Here is a 24268-nt window from a genome sequence, read left to right as displayed (position 1 = left end):
TAAACATCATAAAAGCTACATTTAGACTTCATTTTCTACTTTCTTCTTCTACCCAAGTTTTGCTACAACCAAACATTCTCATTAACATGAAATAAGCATGTAAACTAACCTTTTTATCAGGTAGAAACAATCTTTGGAGCAACTATCAACTTGTACAAAAACCCTAGCTACAATGCCCAAGTATTTCTTGAAATCTACCAACCCTAGGGAACCTTCTAACACATGAACACTTGATTCTTGATATTCGGTCTTTGTAATCTCTTGGGATTGGGTGTAATATTCTTAGAGAAGGGTTTTGGAGATTTTGGAGAGCTTGGAAGAATGTGGGAAATGAAAATGAGCAAGGGTCGTCCATGTTATAAAATAAAAAAATTTACCCGACCCGATTTATAGGGCCTATTATACGGGCCATATAATTTATATGGTCCATATAATCAGGCTGTACAATACCACCAGGACACATCCTTCTCTGGAGCAAACCTACGGACCATTATACGAGCCGTATAATTTATACGGTCCGTACAAATGGCCGTACAACTGGAAAATTTCGATTTTCATTCTCGTCGACTCGTTTGATTTCCAATCCTCATGGAACCTTCTTGGCACTTATATAACACTTCATTAACCATACCATAGGTCCTATGTGACCCCTCGAGATATTTCTAAATAAATATTAGCTCAATTATAGCGGAGACCTTCCGAACACAACTTACGTTTCACTCCCTTCAACAAACTAAGTTTCATATATTCATATAAATTCAAACTCTTATAGTAGGCACCTTAAGCTATCTAATACTTCCCTTAATCTCATAAGGATTTCATAATCATACTAAGCTCACACTAGCCTATCCACAAGGCAACACATCGAGAAATTTTCAAGGTGTAACAGCTTCAAGTTGAGTGCAACTTGAAGAGGGCTCAATAGTCTAGGGAGATTATTGAGAGAAAAATTAGAGTTAGTTCCTAGGTTGTAGAGTTTGTATTCTGAATTTTGCTGAGGTTAGGAGTTTTAGTGGAGTTTTGGGACAAATCCTATAGAAGTGTAGGTCGTGGTTTTTTCACCCTTGTAAGTCGGGTGGTTTCCACGTAAAAATGTTATGTTCTTACTTTTTTGTTCCTTATTATTTCGCAAACATAACTCAGAACAAGTAGAGTAACCTCATCTATCCTCTAGGCGAAAATCAAGCGTAACGTTGGATAGATATTTGGTCATGCAAAATATCAAAGGCCTTAACTAACAACCCAATTACATTAACCTACTAGTAACTACCCTAATCACAAACCATAAAAACAAAAAAGTAATAACAAACCAAACTAGTCTTAAGCAAGTATGGGATTTAGAAAGACACAAAAAAGGACAGGGATCTAAGAAATGGGTTCTTTGCAGGAGGCCGATGAGGTTGAGATATTGGTTAAGATCTTGTCAATTCTTGTGGTTGCTACCTTTTGTTCAGCCAACATCTGCAGTTTTAGCCTCCAACTTTCCCTTTGCCTCCTCAAATTCTTTGATCTACTGAATGATCAGGCTATTGCTCTTGAAAACTAGTCTTTTTGGAAGAAGGTCACACTCTTCAAGTGTAGATTTTTTTAACAGTTCCTTCTTACTTTTCTTTCCTACACCAAGGGGAACCTTGAAGTGGGTGAATACTTGTGTAAAGTCAAAACCCATAAGGCAAGGTATATGCTTCTTTTGCTGCCCTAGCCATTGCGCTCCCCAAACCCGACCATGACGTAATAGGCATTTGATGCTAAGGAACCACACCAGGAGCACGTATAATGATAATAAGAACCAACCATGCCCCGTTTCATATTTAATATAATACTCTAACTTTAGGTTAGTAATCAACATCCCATAATCGACTAAGTGTGACAAATGTCCTACTCTACATATTAATTAAGTCAACACGACGTTAACAGAATACTATCCGTAGTACTAACATTTGTCTATGAAGCTTCTAAAAGAATGAAGTAACAAACTACTCTCAGGACTGAGTCTGGAAGAAATATAAAGGAGTCCCACGAACAAGCATGTGGCCGATGCGATCTTCAGGAAACTGCTCGTCTTCGCTACCTAACATATATTTGAGTATAAGGTGCTTAGTGAATGTCTAGGGCAAGAGTTTATATACAGAAAATAATACTCATGACGAAATAAAATCAATAAAATAATTGAAATTCAATAACAAGTGTAGATCATGAAAATTCAGGGGAAATAGCAATTATATCATTATTCGGATTTAGGTCATTATGTTAAGAGTGCTATAATTCCAACACAACCAATATTGTCAAGAAGGGAATCCATATTTAGTCATTCTTTCAAGATTATCAACATGCTAGTATAGGGAAAACCAAACCAATAGATAGGAGATTCATAATTAGGCACCCACTACTCAAAAGCGATGCACTAGATCGCTAACTTACGACGGGCCACTAATCCTCCAGAATGGCAAGACAATTGTTACGACCCAATGTCATAAGTCGTGAAGGCACTAACTCTCACCAAGTTAGTAAGCCATCCACAATCTGCTAAAACAATTTAATAAAGCAATTAAAGCGAAAAAGAAATCATTCAAGTATTAGTAATCCTTTTACATAAAACACGAAAAATAGAGGTACAACCATCCCCAAATCTGGTGTCGCTAGTACAAGGATGACTAAATGAAGTATAAGTCTAGGCATACATCCGGAAAGTACATAAGTTGTCCGAAATAAAAGACAACAATAAAGATAACTGAAGAAGATCTGGTGCCATGGATTAACTGATGGCTCACCCCTCGTCCAGATGACCATCACGACGCTCGGCAGCCGCTCGAACTCCACTCGTACCGGGAATAGAATCAGCACACCAAAAGAGTGCAGCAAGTGTAGCATGAGTACAGGGAACAACGTGTACTCAGTAGCATCATCGACCGACCCTAACAAAAACGGAGACGAGGGCTAGCCTACAATTACTACTTCCACACTTAACCGCCATTAGTTCATAATAATAATAATATATCAAGCTGTGATAATCTCATACCAACCCTATGTGAAGCTTCTAATCCATAAGTACATCAGGTAACCGAATAAGAAACTAAGTCCTTGGTTTATCAAGAAATTAACTAAGCACTCAGGCCCTTAATCCGTCAATCATCCAAAGCCGACAAAGGTAATCCAAACCACAATCAAGGAATAATAGACAATCAACTTGTTCAAACCACTATACAACAAAGGTGATAGGATGAATGATATGATATAAAGTGCAAATACATGTAATGCCATGCAATGCAAGGCCTTTCCATCACCCGATATACACACGTTCAAATGTTAACGAATCGTGACCCATAGGGGACTCGCGAGGTCTATATACCACCGCTCCAGAAAATCCTCGTATCACGATTTCCATATATCATATCTCGCCCCTTAGACTCGCATAGTTCATGTATCAGCCCCTTAGGCTCATATACCTGTCAACTAGCCCACTGACTCATAATCATCATCACTTCGTCCGGAATCATTTCCCTTCAGACCTTTTATTGGTCCCATCAATGCATATGAGATACCATGATAAATATGAATGTGACATGCTCAGCAACAAGAAATCAATCCATACAGTAAAGAACCTTACCTTTAGTCATGATAAGTATGCAAAAGATATATGATAGGCAAGGATATGGCATGCATCACAATAAGAAGCAGGAATACACATAAGATTCGCTTTTTCAAGTTCTCATAATCACAAAGGTTCCATCTTTATCTTCTTATACATAATAAAGTTATGTCTCATGATATCATCATCAATCCGTCCGGAAACATTTCCCCTCAGACCCCCATATGTGTACTCAAATATATACAAAGCATGAGATACCAAATAAAGCATGATTATAAAATGCACAATAACAAGAAGTCAATAAAAACAGTAAAAAATCTTATCTTTATTCATTATAAGCTGTAAGGGCCTATCTTTAGCCGATTATGCAATAAAGTCATTATCTTAGCTTATTTTCCACTTTTCGACGAGCATTAGGAGTGATGAGTACCATACATAACAAACAAGACAGACACATAATCAAATAGACAGAAAATACGGGCTTCATACCCTACTCATAGATCCATAGGATCATACTATCTACCAACTAATGCCCAAAACATGGCATTCAGACCAACTATACAATTTAAATTGCACAAGTTCCCATAACATGTAATCGGTAATCGATACAAGTGCTCGTCACCTCACGATTATCGGGACCCCTATATTATCCCCGTTACACCCTCTTATTTAGTCTAATTTATCAACCACAACTCTTAAGTTAGAGTTTATAGTCTCAACATGCCTGGTAAGAAGTCTAGCCAAATCATAGCAGAGCATTGCCCTTCCGTAGCGCTTCCGAACGATCCAATCTGTTCAAATAAAGATTAAGCGTAAGAATACAACACAAATGATGCCCATATTACCTTATAGAAGATTTGGGTCCAAAAAGTGAACCCATAGACCCTGTTCCAAACCCCAAAGATCAATTTCATATTTTTATTGGAAAACAGTTTCAATATGGTCTAATTTGTACTCTAGAAAGTCATACGAATCCATTGATAACCATAATGGCATTCTTTAATCCAAACCCAAATTAAGCCCTAAAATTAGGATTCCGAGCCACGATGGGAAAAATAGGAAATTCATCCCAAAACTAGTTTACCCAAGATTTATAGAGTCCATAACTCAAAAGTCAGCCAAAACTATCATCACTTTCATGCTCAATTGAAAGAATCTTAGTCTCTTAAGTTAGGGTTCCAAAACCCACCATTCCCCTTCCTAAATGATGATTTCTAACATGAATTTCCATATATTAGACGATATAATCACAAAGGAGTGATTAGGAACTTACCCACTTGAAGAACCTCGAAGAATCTCTCAAAAATCACCCTTAGCCTGGCTCTCAAACTCCAAATATGTGAATGAAAGGTCTAATAATTAAAGAGGGAATAAATATCTAAACTTGTTCAGCGAATAGCTCACCTGCGCAACTTTCCTCGCACCTGCGAGTCCGCTCTTGCGGATAATATACCGCAGGAGCGAAATCACTTAAGATCTCGGAGGCGCGCACCTGTGGACCAATCCATGTAGGGGCTACTCCTCTTATGCGAGTATATCTTCGCAACAGCGAGACCCAACATCATTTCCCAGATCTCGCGCCTGCGGGCCTCCTTTCGCAGGAGCGACACTGCAGGGGCGGACAGAGACTCGCAGGGGTGAGTACACCAGAACCATCAAAAATCTTGCTGTGCTAGTGTTTGTGGTTATTCTGTGGAATCATGTAAAAGTTTGGCAATACTTGTGTTTAGGTGCTTCACCATAGGTTGTGATTCAGTTATTGATCCTTATGTACTTGAGTTGTTATTCTTGGACTGTGTGGTGTGTATACCTGATTGTGAGCATGTCTATTCTTCAGTCTCTTTATTTATATATGTTAACTAACTATCGTCGGCCTATGATGCCTACTCAGTACATGTTGTTTGTACTTATGCTACCTTGCTACACTCTTTTTCGGGGTGTAGAGTTTTAGACAGGCTCCGCTTCTACTTTCGAGACTGATTTCCGAGGTCTGGCTTGCGAGTATCGAGGGTGAGCATCTGACGAGCCGCTGCTCGGAGACTCCCCAGTCCATGTCTTTAATTTCTTACATTCAGACAGATGTGTTTAGTATTTGAGACTTGTATATTCTAGACATTACTTAGTTGCTTTTGTACCAGTCAGACCAGTTCCATGGGGATTTTATTTATATTCCGTACTTATGATTATTTATGATTTCAGGCTTCTACTTATTCTGCTCTATTTACTTTATTAGGGTTTAAATTGATGATTTGGGAAAGGGTTTGCCTATCGAGGTGGGAAATGGTAGGTCCCCGCGCTACTTAGCGAAATTGGGTCGTGATAAAATCCCTGGGTGCAATACTTATTACACCTTTAGCAAATCCAAGAGTACCAATCTCACAATCCATGAGCCTTACCCCGCACGGATGCCCTCTAGTCATGCCCTCTAGTCATTCACATTAGAAATAATTGACCATACTATTTAACCATCAACACTTCAACACCGTCTACTACTGCGAAAATAGTCTTTCTCGAAATTATGACTCCAACTACCAGCTGTAAGGATTCCTTCTTGTCGATCAATCCTCGCTTGTCCATTCCAGGATGCCATGAAATTACCTATCTTGGTACTGCACCAGTTGCCTTTTGCTTAACTCCTTTGTCTCCATATCCCACAAAAACTACTTTTATCAATATAAACCGAGAATCACCCAAAACCCACTTGTGGGGTGGATCAAAATACTATAAATCTTTAAAAATAGCTAAGCAAATCATGGAGATCCTAGCAAACCACACTCTTGAGCGTCTGAAAGTTTCACTTGCCTCACTCGAACATTAAAACTGAAAGCTCCTCTAATTCTAACGCAACACATATACCATTCCTCAGGAAGCCTTTCAACCAGAAAATACCAATCAACCCTGGTAATTCAACGAAGTTAATCACCGCTGGTGCAACTCTCAATCACCATCGAAGTAGCCCATAACCTGAAGAAGATCCTTGACTACTACACATGAATTCCTATATACATCCTCATATAGCTCATACCGGTTTCCTTGCCAAAATCCCCTTAAAAGACGAATAGCTCCACCATCCTGGCCCATGAGTCTACCGACCCAAAATAAGTAGTCAAAGTCCTTTGGCGAATCCACTACTCTTTGTTCAGACTGATTTCACTAATTCTCAAATAACCCGCTGAAATATACCCCGCAACTTGAATTAGTTAACATCTACCGTTAATTGTATAATCCTTTGAGCAAAAGCCTCATTTACACTATCCATAAGTATATCCCAAGTAATCAAATCTTCACACTCATCCCTGGATAGATTCATTCCTATTAACCGATCAGTGTTTCTTACAGAAGCCTACGATGTAGTCAAACTTACCGATGAACTTACGTCCCTTAAGCAATCACTTCATAAGCAGAGCAGTCCCTCAAAACTGACAGGCTCGTAGTTCAAAATGACCCTTTACCATCAAACCAACGAGACATCACGCAAACCCGCCAACCCTACCTTTACCAAAGGATTATTGTCACGACCCAACTAGGGGCCGTGACGAGTACCCGATACTTGTACCGAGCACCCCTTACCTATCATTATACCTGTACCCCTTAATAGGTCGTATGAACAGTGCCCTTTTTTTTTTCAAACTAAACATTAACATTAGCAGCGTCATTATAAACATAGACCAGTTAGCTTCGCTATCACTTCATACAACTGCACAAAGATGCCAAAACACCACATATTTAACTATACATAACTGACTGTACATATCTGTCTACGAGCCTCTAGACATAGTACACTTATACATAGAAAGGGCCGAGTACTGTCGAGCCCGAAAATATATACACAAAAGAGTACCACAGAAGTGAGGCTCCGGGACAACTGGAGCGCTGTCGTGTACGGCTGGTAGAGCTCTAATGATCAAATCCGCCTGTCTGCCGACTCGCGCGGCATGAAACGCAGCGCCCACAAGAAGGGCGTCAGTACGAATAGTGTACCGAGTATGTAAGGCATGAATAGTAATATGCGAGAACATAAATCATGCATAATGACATAAAAGAACTACAACTTAAGTCCTGGGATAGAAACATAACCTGTATATATAGGTGCCCTTGGGCAGATGCTGTGCTTTCTTAACTTTCCTTACTCATTTATATATATACACATATGCATAAACTATAGAATATATATTATATTGCCGAGGCGTCGGCAGCCGATCCATTTAACCATAAATATGCACATCCCGCGTCCGGGGGCATCCCGCGTCCGGACGATTTCAAGTCATGTAATGCCAACCGATCGGTGGATATGCGTATATAACGCTCCGCCATTACCTCCATTTTCCCCGTAAATATATAAAAATTTCATGTATAAATATCGGCGTCTATAGCGCCCCGGCTCTTTCATCACATACAAATGCTCATATCGTGTATCTATAGCGCTCTGATTCTTTTTGTGTCATATATATATATACTTATATCTTATACGGTTACCAGCGTCTATAGCGCTCTGATTCTGCTATCATATACTTATGCTTATATCATGTATATTTTTCAGCGTCTATAGCGCTCTGACTCTGCTATCATACAATATACTTATACTTGTACATACGTCGGGTGCACACACATCCATCGGGATCCTAGGGCATAATTCCTTGTACTTAGATTCTTTAGAATAGTCGTTACCTATAATAGAATTAGGTTATCCAGAACCGGTTTAATATTCTCGTACTTTCGTTTTTATAGCAAAGTATATTATCTACATATGTTACGCGTCATGACGTTACTCCTGAAGATCTTAGGGTAATCGGGTCTCTTCCTTGCAAGTTCTAGGATATGTAGACATTTCTTTCACAATTCATGCACTCTTGATTCAATCTTACTGAATGAATAGTAACTATTTTCAGTCGCGGATTTCTAGAGTTAGGAAAGTCCCCGAGGCGCGAAATCAAGCCTATACGTCTAAGACATGCCAAGAAAGGAAGGGGAAACCTTACATACCTCTTTCTGCTTCTTTAGCTATTCCGAATTCGCGTCGCAATCTCGCCAAAATCGCAAATTGGTCATATTTACCAAAATTCTTATTAGGACACTTAGGTTGAAATCTTAAGGTAATGCTTGGCTACCGAAATTTCGGCAAGCATTTCCGCTGTAAATATACCATCCTCGACATTCAACTTAGCAAATTTTCAATCAACAACAACCCGGAATTCAAACCCGGCCAAACTATCAACAACAATACCAATATTCATACTAACAATTCCAATAACCAACTCAAAATATATTCCAACAATTCATCAACATATTATTTTCCTCAAGACCTTCCAACTCCAATGGAAGCATTAACAACATTATAATTCATATGTCAACAACACCACACTAACAACATTACTTTCCATGCATACTAAAACATAATATTCCCTTTACATGAACTTTTACAACAAGTCTCCAATAACTACCATTTCACAAAAATTCACTAAGTTCTTATTAGCAATATAGAATCCACATAACAACAACCAATATATTAAATAAAATTAACTCATTTTCCTCCATACTTCAATAATTATACCCGGCCATGCATACCACATGCACCATACGGCCACCTTACTACATGCACAACTACAACTTTTCCAAAAATCATTCAACTTCCATCATCAACATAACATTCACAACAATTACAACCAAACACTAAACAAAATAGTTAGCTCATAATTTCCACACATACATATATACACACGGCCACACCATGGTTTTTCTCTCCCATGGATTTCATCCACTTTTTTACATACTACAACATGCATAAACATCCATAAAACAATAAAAAGAGGATTAAACCTTACCTCTTTCCTTGTCTCTCCACTTGACTACAACTTCCAACTTGTAAGTATTTGTGTTGTTCTTGCTCTAATAACCACTTCAACTTGGTGAGGGCCCTTTAATTAGTGGAAAACAATTTTTGAAGGAATTTTTGTAAATTTTCTTGTTGATTTTTGACCTTGGCCGAATTGGCCTTGGAGTTTTCTCCTTCTTTCTTTTTTTTTTTTTTGTGCTCTTGATTCTCTTGAAATTTCTAGAGAAATAATGAATATTGGAATGATTTTATACAAGTCTTCCACCCCCTTTTTCATTTTTATGAATAGGTCCCTCCACACAAAAGTATAATCACATAACCCCTTTCCTTCATTTTCTAGAAAATTCCTCCTTTTTCATTTTCATTTTTTTTTTCTTAAAACAAAAGATGACCTATTTTGTCATCTTAGCCCCTTATTTCATCACATGGCCAATATGGCCTCTTTTGGAACTTCCATGAACCCTCCTGCAAAATTCCCGTTTTGCCCCTCAACTTTTCTTAATATTACCATTTTACCCTTAGCCTTCCACATTATTTCCACTTCTAAATTTTTCATAAGCAACTCATATGCCAAACAAAATAAAATGTGGCCTTGCTTATTGTCTTCCCGCGATTGTCTTGAATTATCCGATTGCATAAAACGCGGGATATAACATCCTCCCCCTTTAGAACATTCGTCCTCGAATGTTAAACTGACCTCATGGTGCATTATAATACTTCGGGGAGGTCTCCTTCGTAGATATCTCACATATCGTTCAACATATCCATTCTAGGAGCTTAGGTTGCCTCCAAATCATAGGCCAATGAATTTAACTCCGAACGCTGGCTCTGCGTTAACAAGTCCCTCTTGTTGGTCCTTGAACCGTCATAGTCCATTTTTGGTCCAACATGTCCGCCCCTTCTGTTAGTCTAATCCGTCTCCGCCTACATGACTTTTATAGGGTTCCTAACCACTCCACACACTGTAATTTACGCTGGGCTACCTAATTTTATATTCGTCTCTTGTTCCCACATTTTTGGAGTTTTCAGCATATTTCCCAGGGGGTCACCCATCGTGAAATCGCTCTCATCCTAGCACGCTTAACCTTGAAACTTTAATGCATTTCAGCGTCTTAGCGTTAGTATTTTCGCCGTCGCTCCCTCGCACTACTTATATCCCACCATATGGAACGAGTTGGGGTCTTAGCAGTTTTCAAATCGCCCACGTAACACATCTTTTCTTTTGTTTACAGTTCTGCCCTCCGCAGGCTCTAGTATTCACTTTTACCTGTACGTATGGCTACTCTTCGTCCTAATTTCCGAATTCTTAATATGTCCAGCAATACAAGAGCAGCGTAAGATAAGATAGAATCCGAATCATCTGACACGTATATCATAGAAGGTGCCGAAAAGTACCTGTAGCCGCGTCTGCGGAAGGCTCAGGGTCCTGTCGCCCTGCCAGCGCATATAGGCGGTGGGGAGGGCCGGCTGAACTGGATGCTCCTCCTCTACCTCGGCCGCGTCCCGCTGAAGCTTGGGAAGTCTGTCCGAGAGGGCGTGCGGTCGACGATGAACCAACCGCGGACCCGGCGGGCTGGGCTTGGTCTCCCTCATACCTCAGTGGGCAATCACGCATCCGATGGCCAACCCGCCCGCAAGTATAGCAAGCACACGTACCTGCGAGGCACTCCCCAGAGTGTGGCCTACCACATCGCGCGCACCGCGGCGGGGGTGGCATCATTCTGCTAGAATCGGCTCTATTCTGGGACTCTGAAGCTCTATCGGCAAACTGAGGGGGTGCACTGGCCGCTGATTGGCCTGAATACCTAGATTGCTCCTGTGCCTGTCCCCCTCTATACTCACTTCTAGCCCTGGGAAATCTGCCCCTTTTTCTGGAGCCCCGATCTGGATAGCGCTCTTCTCCGCGTGGCTGGTGTTGTTCTTCCAGGTTTTGGGCATGAGCCTGGATACGGGCAATAGTCATTCCATCCTGGAGTGAAGCTGTCAGACACTCCTTAATTATATGCGGCCCCAACCCACTCACGAATCGATGTACATGATCCCCCATATCAGCGATCATGGCTGGGGCATACCTGGCCAGCGAATTAAAGCGGAGGCTGTATTCCCTAACGCTCATATTTCCTTGCTTGAGGTTTAAGAACATATCAGCTCGAGCTCGTCGAACTTCCGGCGGCAGGAAATGTCGCAGAAATGCCTCAGTAAACTCCTGCCAAACCGGGGGAGGGGCATTTGCTCCCCTTGAGGATCTCCAACTGTCATACCACAGGACTGCTACATCCCGCAATCTGTACGATGCCAATTCCACTGACTCTGTATCTGAAGCATGTATAATCCTCAGTGTCCTCAGCGTCTCGTCTATGAAATTCTGCGGGTCTTCCTCTGGTTTCGACCCGTAAAACTCCGGGGGTCTTAGGGCGATAAAATCACGGGCCCTAGCACTTACTGTCCTATCTCCCGGGTCCGTATCTTGCCGCTGAGCCTGTGCGGCAACTAACTGAGTCAATAGCTGGATGGCCTCTGCCACCGGCTGGCCCGGGGCTGCTGTCTCGCCCTCCTGGGCTGCCCTAGCTTTCTTCTTCGGCGGCATTACCGAAACCATAACATAGAATCGGGAAAGGAATATGGGAACCGGTAGCATAGCTCTATCGCACGATCTTAGAATACAAAGAAGGTCATATTTCCTAAATGCCTCGTAGCCTCCCCGTTTATAAGTGTGGCGCGCACACACCCATAAACAAGACTCTACTGGACACGGCTCGTAGACAAACCCCTAGGACCGAACTGCTCTGATACCACTTCTGTCACGACCCAACTAGGGGCCGTGACGAGTACCCGATACTTGTACCGAGCACCCCTTACCTATCATTATACCTGTACCTCTTAATAGGTCGTATGAACAGTGCCCTTTTTTTTCCAAACTAAACATTAACATTAGCAAATCATTATAAACATAGACCAGTTAGCTTCGCTATCACTTCATACAACTGCACAAAGATGCCAAAACACCACATATTTAACTATACATAACTGACTGTACATATCTGTCTACGAGCCTCTAGACATAGTACACTTATACATAGAAAGGGCCGAGTACTGTCGAGCCCGAAAATATATACACAAAAGAGTACCACGGGAAGTGAGGCTCCGGACAACCGGAGCGCTCGTCGTGTACGGCCGGGTAGAGCTCTAATGATCAAATCCGCCCGTCCGCCGACTCGCGCGGCATGAAACGTGCGCCCCACAAGAAGGGGCGTCGCACGAATAGTGTACCGAGTATGTAAGGCATGAATAGTAATATGCGAGAACATAAATCATGCATAATGACATAAAAGAACTACAACTCAAGTCCCGGGATAGAAACATAACTCCGTATATATATAGGTGCCCTGGGCGTATGCCGTGCTTTCTTAACTTTCCTTACTCATTTATATATATACACATATGCATAAACTATAGAATATATATTATATTGCCGAGGCGTCGGTACCGATCCATTTAACCATAAATATGCACATCCCGCGTCCGGGCATCCCGCGTCCGGACGATTTCAAGTCATGTAATGCCAACCGATCGTGGATATGCGTATATAACGCTCCTCGCCATTACCTCCATTTTTTCCCCGTAAATATATAAAAATTTCATGTATAAATATCGGCGTCTATAGCGCCCTGGCTCTTTCATCACATACAAATGCTCATATCGTGTATGTATATCAGCGTCTATAGCGCTCTGATTCTTTTTGTGTCATATATATATATACTTATATCTTATACGGTTACCAGCGTCTATAGCGCTCTGATAAATATCATATACTTATGCTTATATCATGTATATTTTTCGCCGTCTATAGCGCTCTGACTCTGCTATCATACAATATACTTATACTTGTACATACGTCGGGTGCACACACATCCATCGGGATCCTAGGGCATAATTCCTTGTACTTAGATTCTTTAGAATAGTCGTTACCTATAATAGAATTAGGTTATCCAGAACCGGTTTAATATTCTCGTACTTTCGTTTTTATAGCAAAGTATATTATCTACATATGTTACGCGTCATGACGTTACTCCTGAAGATCTTAGGGTAATCGGGTCTCTTCCTTGCAAGTTCTAGGATATGTAGACATTTCTTTCACAATTCATGCACTCTTGATTCAATCTTACTGAATGAATAGTAACTATTTTCAATCGCGGATTTCTAGAGTTAGGAAAGTCCCCGAGGCGCGAAATCAAGCCTATACGTCTAAGACATGCCAAGAAAGGAAGGGGAAACCTTACATACCTCTTTCTGCTTCTTTAGCTATTCCGAATTCGCGTCGCAATCTCGCCAAAATCTGCAAATTGGTCATATTTACCAAAATTCTTATTAGGACACTTAGGGTTGAAATCTTAAGGTAATGCTTGGCTACCGAAATTTCGGAAAGCATTTCCGCTGTAAATATACCATCCTCGACATTCAACTTAGCAAATTTTCAATCAACAACAACCCGGAATTCAAACCCGGCCAAACTATCAACAACAATACCAATATTCATACTAACAATTCCAATAACCAACTCAAAATATATTCCAACAATTCATCAACATATTATTTTCCTCAAGACCTTCCAACTCCAATGGAAGCATTAACAACATTATAATTCATATGTCGACAACACCACACTAACAACATTACTTTCCATGCATACTAAAACATAATATTCCCTTTACATGAACTTTTACAACAAGTCTCCAATAACTACCATTTCACAAAAATTCACTAAGTTCTTATTAGCAATATAGAATCCACATAACAACAACCAATATATTAAATAAAATTAACTCATTTTCCTCCATACTTCAATAATTATACCCGGCCATGCATACCACATGCACCATACGGCCACCTTACTACATGCACAACTACAACTTTTCCAAAAATCATTCAACTTCCATCATCAACATAACATTCACAACAATTACAACCAAACACTAAACAAAATAGTTAGCTCATAATTTCCACACATACATATATACACACGGCCACACCATGGTTTTTCTCTCCCATGGATTTCATCCATTTTTTACATACTACAACATGCATAAACATCCATAAAACAATAAAAAGAGGATTAAACCTTACCTCTTTCCTTGTCTCTCCACTTGACTACAACTTCCAACTTGTAAGTATTTGTGTTGTTCTTGCTCTAATAACCACTTCAACTTGGTGAGGGCCCTTTAATTAGTGGAAAACAATTTTTGAAGGAATTTTTGTAAATTTTCTTGTTGATTTTTGACCTTGGCCGAATTGGCCTTGGAGTTTTCTCCTTCTTTCTTTTTTTTTTTTTTTGTGCTCTTGATTCTCTTGAAATTTCTAGAGAAATAATGAATATTGGAATGATTTTATACAAGTCTTCCACCCCCTTTTTCATTTTTATGAATAGGTCCCTCCACACAAAAGTATAATCACATAACCCCTTTCCTTCATTTTCTAGAAAATTCCTCCTTTTTCATTTTCATTTTTTTTTTTCTTAAAACAAAAGATGACCTATTTTGTCATCTTAGCCCCTTATTTCATCACATGGCCAATATGGCCTCTTTTGGAACTTCCATGAACCCTCCTGCAAAATTCCCGTTTTGCCCCTCAACTTTTCTTAATATTACCATTTTACCCTTAGCCTTCCACATTATTTCCACTTCTAAATTTTTCATAAGCAACTCATATGCCAAACAAAATAAAATGTGGCCTTGCTTATTGTCTTCCCGCGATTGTCTTGAATTATCCGATTGCATAAAACGCGGGATATAACAATTATACCCGATCATTTCCACGATAGCCAATCACCTATAACCACTAAATGCCAGATGAGCACATCCACCACTTGTGCTCGTCCTATAACTGAGAATGATCCATTCGAATTCCTTTCATACACCTCTGTTCCGTCGAGTAACTGAAGACCCGTCACACGCACCCCAAAATAAAGTCCTTTTCACGATAGCACACCTCGTACCATACTACACGACGTCGCATCCCACCACTCATGCCGGAACCTGAAAATATGTCCTCACCATTAGTGAGATATTGGAACAATGAAGCTTAGACCTTACCAAAATCAAATACGCACGATAACGAATGTAGTAATGGAATTTTCTTAAGTGTCTGTCACGACCCAATTAGCTAAGTCGCGTGGGCACCTACCTTTCCCACCTCGGTAGACAAACCCTCATCCCAACAATTGTAAGGTCATAAATAAATAAGTGGAAGAGATAAGAATCATGTAAGTCTGACGATAATCATATAGAAATGTGCAGAAGTAGGGAAATACATCAAATCCACCCAGAGTCTGGTCTAACCATACAAGAGCCTCTAACTAGATACTACAAATCTGAAAGTAACAAAATACATCAATAGACTGAATATGTCTCGGAATATGAAATAAGACATAGATAAAGGAAGAATCTCCAAGGCGGCGGACGTCCCCGCGCTCACCCTGTAAGACTCTAAGTTGCAACTCTCGCACCACAATCAGCTACGAGAAGCAGAGGTCGATCCTACCTGGAACTCTGCGTTCATGAAAGAATGCAGAAAGTGCAGGTCAATACAAACAACAAGTACTGGTAGGTATCATAGGCCGACTAAGTTTAGCTAACATATATCAAGTCAATAAAGTAAGATAAGCAAGTAAATCAACAAGGTATAAGTTAAACACGAGTTAGAATCCAAATACACGTCATCACCTATGTTTAGCATCTAAACCAAAATGTGCCAAGTCTTAAATACTCAGTCCGAATCCGTTTATCACAACACATCACAAGAATATCACAATAGAAAGCATAGAGAAATGCAATGCAATAATGTATGAAATGTGAATGCAATGCAATGATGTTAAACATGTACGTCGATGATGGAACATCACATCTCGGTAGCACAACCCTTGGGACCAGCGAAGTCCATCTACCTCACGGTTCAGGAAACAACCTCGGCAACCGCTACCTCACGATTTTGGCAACAACCTCGGCAATCGCTACACACAACCTCAATTCCAGAACAACCATCGGATATCGGTCCTCACGTCACTCTCATCCAACTGAGCCCAGCTCATAACAGTGTTTTCTCAAGTATCATCAATGTATCAACAGTATATCATGAAGGATGAGAATGCGTGCAATGAATGAGTTCAATGTCAATAATCAAATGAATCAATATCACAAGTACCACGCATGGGCCCACCAACAATATCATAAAAAGGGCTGCACATTAAGCCATAATAGAACATTATCCTCGTATCAAACGTCAACAAGTAAGATACTACATTATCATGGTCAAGATATATCAATAGTCTCCAGTATCTACCATTTCCACATGGCATCAATCCAACAACAATAGAACAAGATAAGTCACAATACAATGGATTGGCTAACCCCAATCACACAACAGGGCCCAACCTAAGACAATATCCAACCAAACTTCATACCCGAAGGTTTACGTGCTTTCTCCAAAAACATCGTCTAAATATATGTTTCTCTAAACGAAGTCTCACCATAGGGTAAACCGTAATCTACCTGGAAGGCCGAACAACAATATCACCGACAATCACTCCTTAGACTTTCCTTTCCTCTGAGCCTCGAGATAAAGAAAGTCTAGGCACATTCGAATTAAGAAATTAGAATCAAGAAGAACATCAAACGAACCCTACTTCTATTCAAGACACAAATCCCCAACCTATGGAATGGGTTTTATGAACTAGAAGGGTGAAATTAGGAATCTAAAGTTCCAACATGAAATTAAAGCTCTAGGTGATCAATTCCCATCTATAGCAAGCTAGAATAATCAACCATTTACTCAAATTCGAATTCTAGGCAAAACCCCCAAATTTGGGTATAAACCCTAACTTCCAATTTCATAAATTAGCCACTAATTAGGAAGAAATTATGAAATAAAGGATTCTAATCATCAATTAAGTTCTTAATAGATCTAACCCAACCAACAAATCATGATTTAGAAGCCTAGAAAGAATAACTCATGAACCCACTTTTTAACCTCCAATCACTTAATGAACTATCAAGAAAAATAGATTCTAAGGTGATTAATTCTATGGTGATTAAGGACAATGGAATAGTAAAGAAATTGGAAGAACTTACCACTAAGAATTTCCTCCAAGAATATCCTAGAATTGCTCCCAATAGCCCTGATTTTGGAATAGTAATAAATGAGGGACTTAGGATATTTAACACTTCATTAATGAAATAATTGCCCGACACCGCTTCCGCGACCATCAAGCCGCTTCCGCGGTCCCTTGACGGCTATAGCGGTCAAGCCAGAATTGCACAGGATGCTCCAGCGGCAGGGTGACCGTTATAGTAGCACCGCTGCCACGGTGCTGGTACCGCCAAAGCGGGCACCAGACACTAGAAAAGTCTCCCAGTTTTCACAACTCAACTCGAATTTTCGACTAACTCCCGAGGCCATCTGCTCACCTACCGAATATGCAGACATACACAAAAACACGTTACGAATGCACTCGTAGCCTCGAAATTCCCAACGGAGGTCTCATTGACCGAGTCAACCCTCGATACCTAAATCATCCCTATGCGCCTCTCTCATAGCCCGGGGCACATACTTCTCAAGGAAGGCACAGTAGAATAGAGTCCAAGTCAGGGAGGAGAACCCTCAAGTGTGAAAGCAAAAAAAACCTCCACCAAGTCTTCGCATCTCCGCAAAACTGGTAGGACACATATCAACTCCATGGGACTCTGCGATCCCCATCCTATGTAACAACTCATGCATATCCAAGATGAACTCATACACGTTCTCTCCAGAAGTACCCGAGAACCTCGGCGGCTCCAATTTCCTAAACCTCCCAACAAGATCCTGATCAGTCAAGGTCATAACAGGGCCTACCACAGGTCTAAGATCATCTCCCGAGGCTAGCACTGCATCAATCTAGAGAGCTATAGCTGCAGCGGGGTATGCTACACGAGTAGGTCTCTGCTTAGGGGTCTGTGCCCTAACTCTAGTCTGTGAACCTCTGCCCGGAGTAGTAACACCAGCAGCAGCCTGCTGGGCATCTAGATGGAGTAGAACACGAGCCATAGTATCCTGCATAGTCTGCTCTGAAGTGATCTCGGGTTGTGTCCATGCTGGGGCCACATCATCCTCGGCGGTCTAGTCTCGAACCTGCTGAGCCTCAGGTTCTGGAGATAGAGATCGCTCTCGCCGCTACCCTACCGCAGGAGCCCTGCCTCTGGCTAGGGCAGCCCCGCGGCCTCTAGCTTAATGCGCCTTCTGGCTGTCGCTCGCCCTCTGGTGCCAGCTGCAGCTGCAAGCTTTGGCACTTGGTCTCAAGCTATCGTAGCTCAAGTTCTCACCATTTGTGAGAGAAGAGATAAGAGTCAGATACCAATTCAATTGTTCCAGATACCAATTAGAATAAAGTAGCAAGAAAGAAGGAAAGAAAGTGAAATTTCCTAAATGTCCTATAGCCTCTCGTAGATAGGTACGGAGCTCATCGTACCGATCCACGAGACTCTACTCGACACGCTGTTGTATTATAGACCGAGTAACTTATGGCTCTGATACCAACTTGTCACGACCCAATTAGCTAAGTCGGGCGGGCACCTACCTTTTCCACCTCGGTAGGCGAACCCTCATCCCAATAATTGTAAAGTCATAAATAAACAAATAAACAAGCGAAAGAGATAAGAATCAAGTAAGTCTGACGATAATCATATAGAAATGTGCGGAAGTAAGGAAATACATCAAATCCACCCAGAGTCTTGTCTAACCATACAAGGGCCTCTAACTAGATACTACAAGTCTGAAAGTTACAAATACATCAATAGTCTGAATATGTCTCGGAATATGAAATAAGACATAGATAAAGGAAGAATCTCCAAGGCGGCGGACGTCCCCGTGCTCACCCTGTAAGACTCTAAGCAGCAACTCTCGCACAACAATTAGCCGCGAGAAGCAGAGGTCGATCCTACTTGGAACTCTACATTCATAAAAAAAATGTAGCAAGTGCAGGTCAGTACAAACAACAAGTACTAGTACGTATCATAAGCCGACCTAGCTAACATATATCAAGTCAATGAAGTAAGATAAGCAGGTAAATCAACAAGGTATAAGTCAAACATGAGCCAAAATCCAAGTACACGTCATCACCTATGTTTAGCATCTAATCCCAAATGTGCCAAGTCTCAAATACTCAGTCTGAATCCGTATATCACAAAATATCACAAGAATATCACAATAGAAGCCATAGAGCAATGCAATGCAATGATGTATGAAATGTGAATGCAATGCAATACAGTGTACACATGTATTCCGATGATGGAACATCACATCTCGGTAGCTCAACCCGTGGGGGACTCGCGAAGTCCATCTACCTCACCGTTCAGGAAACAACCTCGGCAACCGCTACCTCACGATTTTGGCAACAACCTCGGCAATCGCTACGCACAACCTCGACTCCAGAACAATCATCGGATATCAGTCCTCACGTCACTCTCATCCAATTGAGCCCAGCTCATAACAGTGTTTTCTCAAGTATCATCAATGTATCAACAGTATATCATGAAGGATGAGAATGCGTGCAATGAATGAGTTCAATGTCAATAATCAAATGAATCAATATCACAAGTACCACGCATGGGCCCACCAACAATATCATAAAAAGGGTTGCACATTAAGCCATAATAGAACACTATCCTTGTATCAAACGTCAACAAGTAAAATACTACATTATCATGGTCAAGATATATCAATAGCCTCCTGTATCTACCATTTCCACGTGGCATCAAGCTAACAACAATAGAACAAGATAAGTCACAACACAATGGGTTGGCTAACCCCAATCACACAACAGGGCCCAACCTAAGACAATATCCAACCAAACTTCATACCCGAAGGTTTACGTGCTTTCTCCGACAACATCGTCTAAATATATGCTTCCCTAAATGAAGTCTCACCATAGGATAAACCGTAATCTACCTGGAAGGCCGAACAACAATATCACTGACAATCACTCCTTAGACTTCCCTTTCCTCTGAGCCTCGAGATAAAGAAAGTCTAGGCATATTCGAATCAAGAAATTAGAATCAAGAAGAACATCAAACGAACCCTACTTCTATTCAACACCTAAATCCCCAACCTATGGAATGGGTTTTATGAACTAGAAGGGTGAAATTAGGAATCTAAAGGTTCCAACATGAAATTAAAGCTCTAGGTGATCAATTCCCATCAATAGCAAGCTTAGAATAATCAACAATTTACTCAAATTCGAATTCTAGGCAAAACCCCCAAATTTGGGTATAAACCCTAACTTCCAATTTCATAAATTAGCCTCTAATTAGGAAGAAATTATGAAATAAAAGATTTTAATCATCAATTCAATGCTTAATAGAGCAAACCCAGCCAACAAATCATGATTTAGAAGCCTAGAAAGAATAACTCATGAACCCACTTTTTAACCTTCAATCACTTAATGAACTACCAAGAAAAATAGATTCTAAGGTAATTAAGGACAATGGAATAGTAAAGGAATTAGAAGAACTTACCACCAAAAATTTCCTCTAAGAATATCCTAGAATTGCTCCCAATAGCCCAGATTTCAGAATAGTAATAAATGAGGGACTTAGGGCATTTAGCACTTCATTTAATGAAAGAACTGCCCGACACCTCTTCCGCGACCAGCAGGCCGCTTCCGCGTCACCGCTTTCGCGGTCCCTTGACCGCCATAGCGGTCGAGCCAGAATTGCAGAGGACGCTCCAGCGGCAGGGTGACCACTATAGCTGTACCGCTGTCGTGGTGCTGGTACTGCCAAAGCAGGCACCAGACACTAGAAAATCTCCAAGTTTTCACAACTCAACATGAATTTCTGACTAACTCCCGAGGCCATCTGCTCACCTACCGGACATGCAGACATACACAAAACACGCTACGAATGCTGTCGTGGCCTCAAAATTCCCAACGGAGGTCTCATTGACCGAGTCAACCCCTGATACCTAATTTCCAACTTCCCAACCGAAGTCCCAAAATGCACCCGAGTGCATTAGGAACCGAACCAGATATGCACACCAGTTCTAAATGACCATCCGGACCTCTCGGAATCGATAGAATTTCGAAAAAATCCGTTTACCCAAAAGTCAACTTTCAGTCAACTTTTTTTCGCTTAAAGCCAATTTTTCTCAAAAGTCACCCAAATCAAATCTGAACACCTCGGGAAGCATATCAACGGTCCCCTCGGGTCAAAAGTGAGATAACAAGCTCGGGGATAAGTCGAAAGCACTGAAAAGACTATAGAGACCAAGCGTGTTGTTACAGTGTCCCATAGCCTCTCGAAGATAAGTAAAGACGTCTCCGTACCGATCCTCAAGACTTTATTAAACATTGTTCTTGTACTAGTGAGACCGATTAACCTAAAGCTTAGATACCAATTTGTCACGACCCAATTTCATAAGTCGTGAAGGCACTAACTCCCACCAAGTTAGTAAGCCATCCACAACCCACTAGAACAATTTAATAAAGGAATTAAAGCAAAAAAAAAAAAATCATTCAAGTATTAGTAATCCTTATCTTCATAAAACACGAGAAAGAGAGGTACAACCATCCCTAAATCTGGTGTCACTAGTACAAAAACGACTAAATGAAGTATAAGTCGAGGCATATATCCGGAAGGTACATAAGTCGTCCAAAATAAAAGACCACAATAAAGATAACTGAAGAAGATCTGGTGCCATGGATCTGATGGCTCACCTCGAATCGTCCAGATGACCATCACGATGGTCGGCAGTGTCTTGAACTCCACTCGTACCGAGAATAGAATCTGCACACGAAAGAAGTGCAGCAAGTGTAGCATGAGTACGGGGAACAACGTTTACTCAGCAGCATCATCGACCGATCCTAACGAAAATAGAGACGAGGGCTGGCCTACGATTACTACTTCCACACTTAACCGCCATTAGTTCACAATAATAATAACGTATCAAGTTGTGATAATCTCAGTTCAAGCCTATGCGAAGCTTCTAATCCATAAGTACATTAGGTTACTAAATAAGCAACTAAGTCCTTGGTTTATCAAAAAATCAAGTAAGCACCCAATTCCTTAATCCGTCAATCATCCAAAGCCGAGAAAGGCAATCCAAACAACAATCAAGGCATAATAGACAATCAACTTGTTCAAACTACTAGACAACAAAGGAGATAGGATGAATGATATGATATAAAGTGCAAATGCATGAAATGCCATGCAGTGCAATGCTAGACCTTTCCATCACCTGGTATACATACATTCAAATGTCAACAAATCGTGACCCATGGGGGACTCGCGAGGTCCATATACCACCGCTCTAAAAAATCCTCGGATCACGGTCTCCACATATCATATCTTTTTTCCTTAGGCTCATACAATTCATGTCTCAGCCCCTTAGGCTTATATACATGTCAACTAGCCCATTGGCTCATAATCATCACCACTTCATCCGGAATTATTTCCCTTCGGACCTTTCATTAGTGCCATCAATGCATATGAGATACCATGATAAATATGAATGTGACATGCTCAGCAAAAAGAAATCAATGCATACAGTAAAGGACCTTACCTTTAGTCATGATAATTATGCAGGAGATATATGATAAGCATGGATATGGCATGCATCACAATAAGAAGCAAGAATATACATAAGATTCCATTTTTCAAGTTCTCATAATCACAAAGGTTCCACCTTTAGCTTCTTATGCATAATAAAGTTTTGTCTCAAGATATCATCATCACTCCGTCCGGAAACATTTCCCCTCGGACCCCCATATGTATACTCAAATATATACAAAGCATGAGTTACCAAATGAAGCATGATTATGAAATGCATAATAACAAGAAGTCAATAAATACAATAAAAGATCTCATCTTTATTCATTATAAGCTGTAAAGGCCTATCTTTAGCCGATTACATAATAAAGTCATTATCCTATCTTCGTTTCCACTTTTCGACGAGCATTTAGGAGTGATTTGTACAACACATAACAAATAAGATAGACATACAATCAAAGAGACAGAAAATACGGGCTTCATATCCCACTCACAGATCCATAGGATCATACTATCTACCAGCTAGTGCCCAAAACATGACATTCAGACCAACTATGCAATTTAAATTGCACAAGTTCCCATAACATGTCACCGATACCCGATACAAGTGCTCGTCACCTCACGAGTATCGGGACCCCCTTATTATCCCCGTTACACCCTCTTATTTAGTCCAATTTATCAACCACAAGGCTTAAGTTAGAGTTTACAGTCTCTACAAGCCTGGTAAGAAGTCCAGCCAAATCATAGCAGAGCCTTGACCTTCCGTAGAGCTTCCGAACGATCCAATCTAGTCAAATACAGATTAAGCGTAAGAATACGAGACAAACGGTGCCTATATTACCTTATAGAAGATTTGGATCCAAAAAGTCAACCTATAGACCCCGCACCAAACCCCAAAGGTCAATTTCATAATTTTATTGGAAAACAGTTTCAATATGGTCTAATTAGTACTATAGGAAGTCATACGAATCCATTGATACCCATAATGGCATTCTTTAATCCAAACCCAAACTAAGCCCTAAAATTAGGATTCCGAGCCACGAAGGGCAAATTAGGAAGTTCGTCCCAAAATCAGTTTACCTAAGATTTACAAAGTCCATAATTCAAAAGTCATCCAAAACTATCATCACTTTCATGCTCAATTGGAAGAATCTTTGTCTCTTAAGTTAGGGTTCCAAAACCCACAATTCCCCTTCCTAAATCATGATTTCTAGCATGAATTTCCATAATATTAGACGATATAATCATAAAGGAGTAATTAGGAACTCACCCACT

The sequence above is a fragment of the Lycium ferocissimum genome, chromosome 6 (assembly GCF_029784015.1).
Source record: "Lycium ferocissimum isolate CSIRO_LF1 chromosome 6, AGI_CSIRO_Lferr_CH_V1, whole genome shotgun sequence".
In the NCBI taxonomy this organism is placed as follows: Eukaryota; Viridiplantae; Streptophyta; class Magnoliopsida; order Solanales; family Solanaceae; genus Lycium; species Lycium ferocissimum.
Note: the sequence above shows the minus strand (reverse complement) of the source record.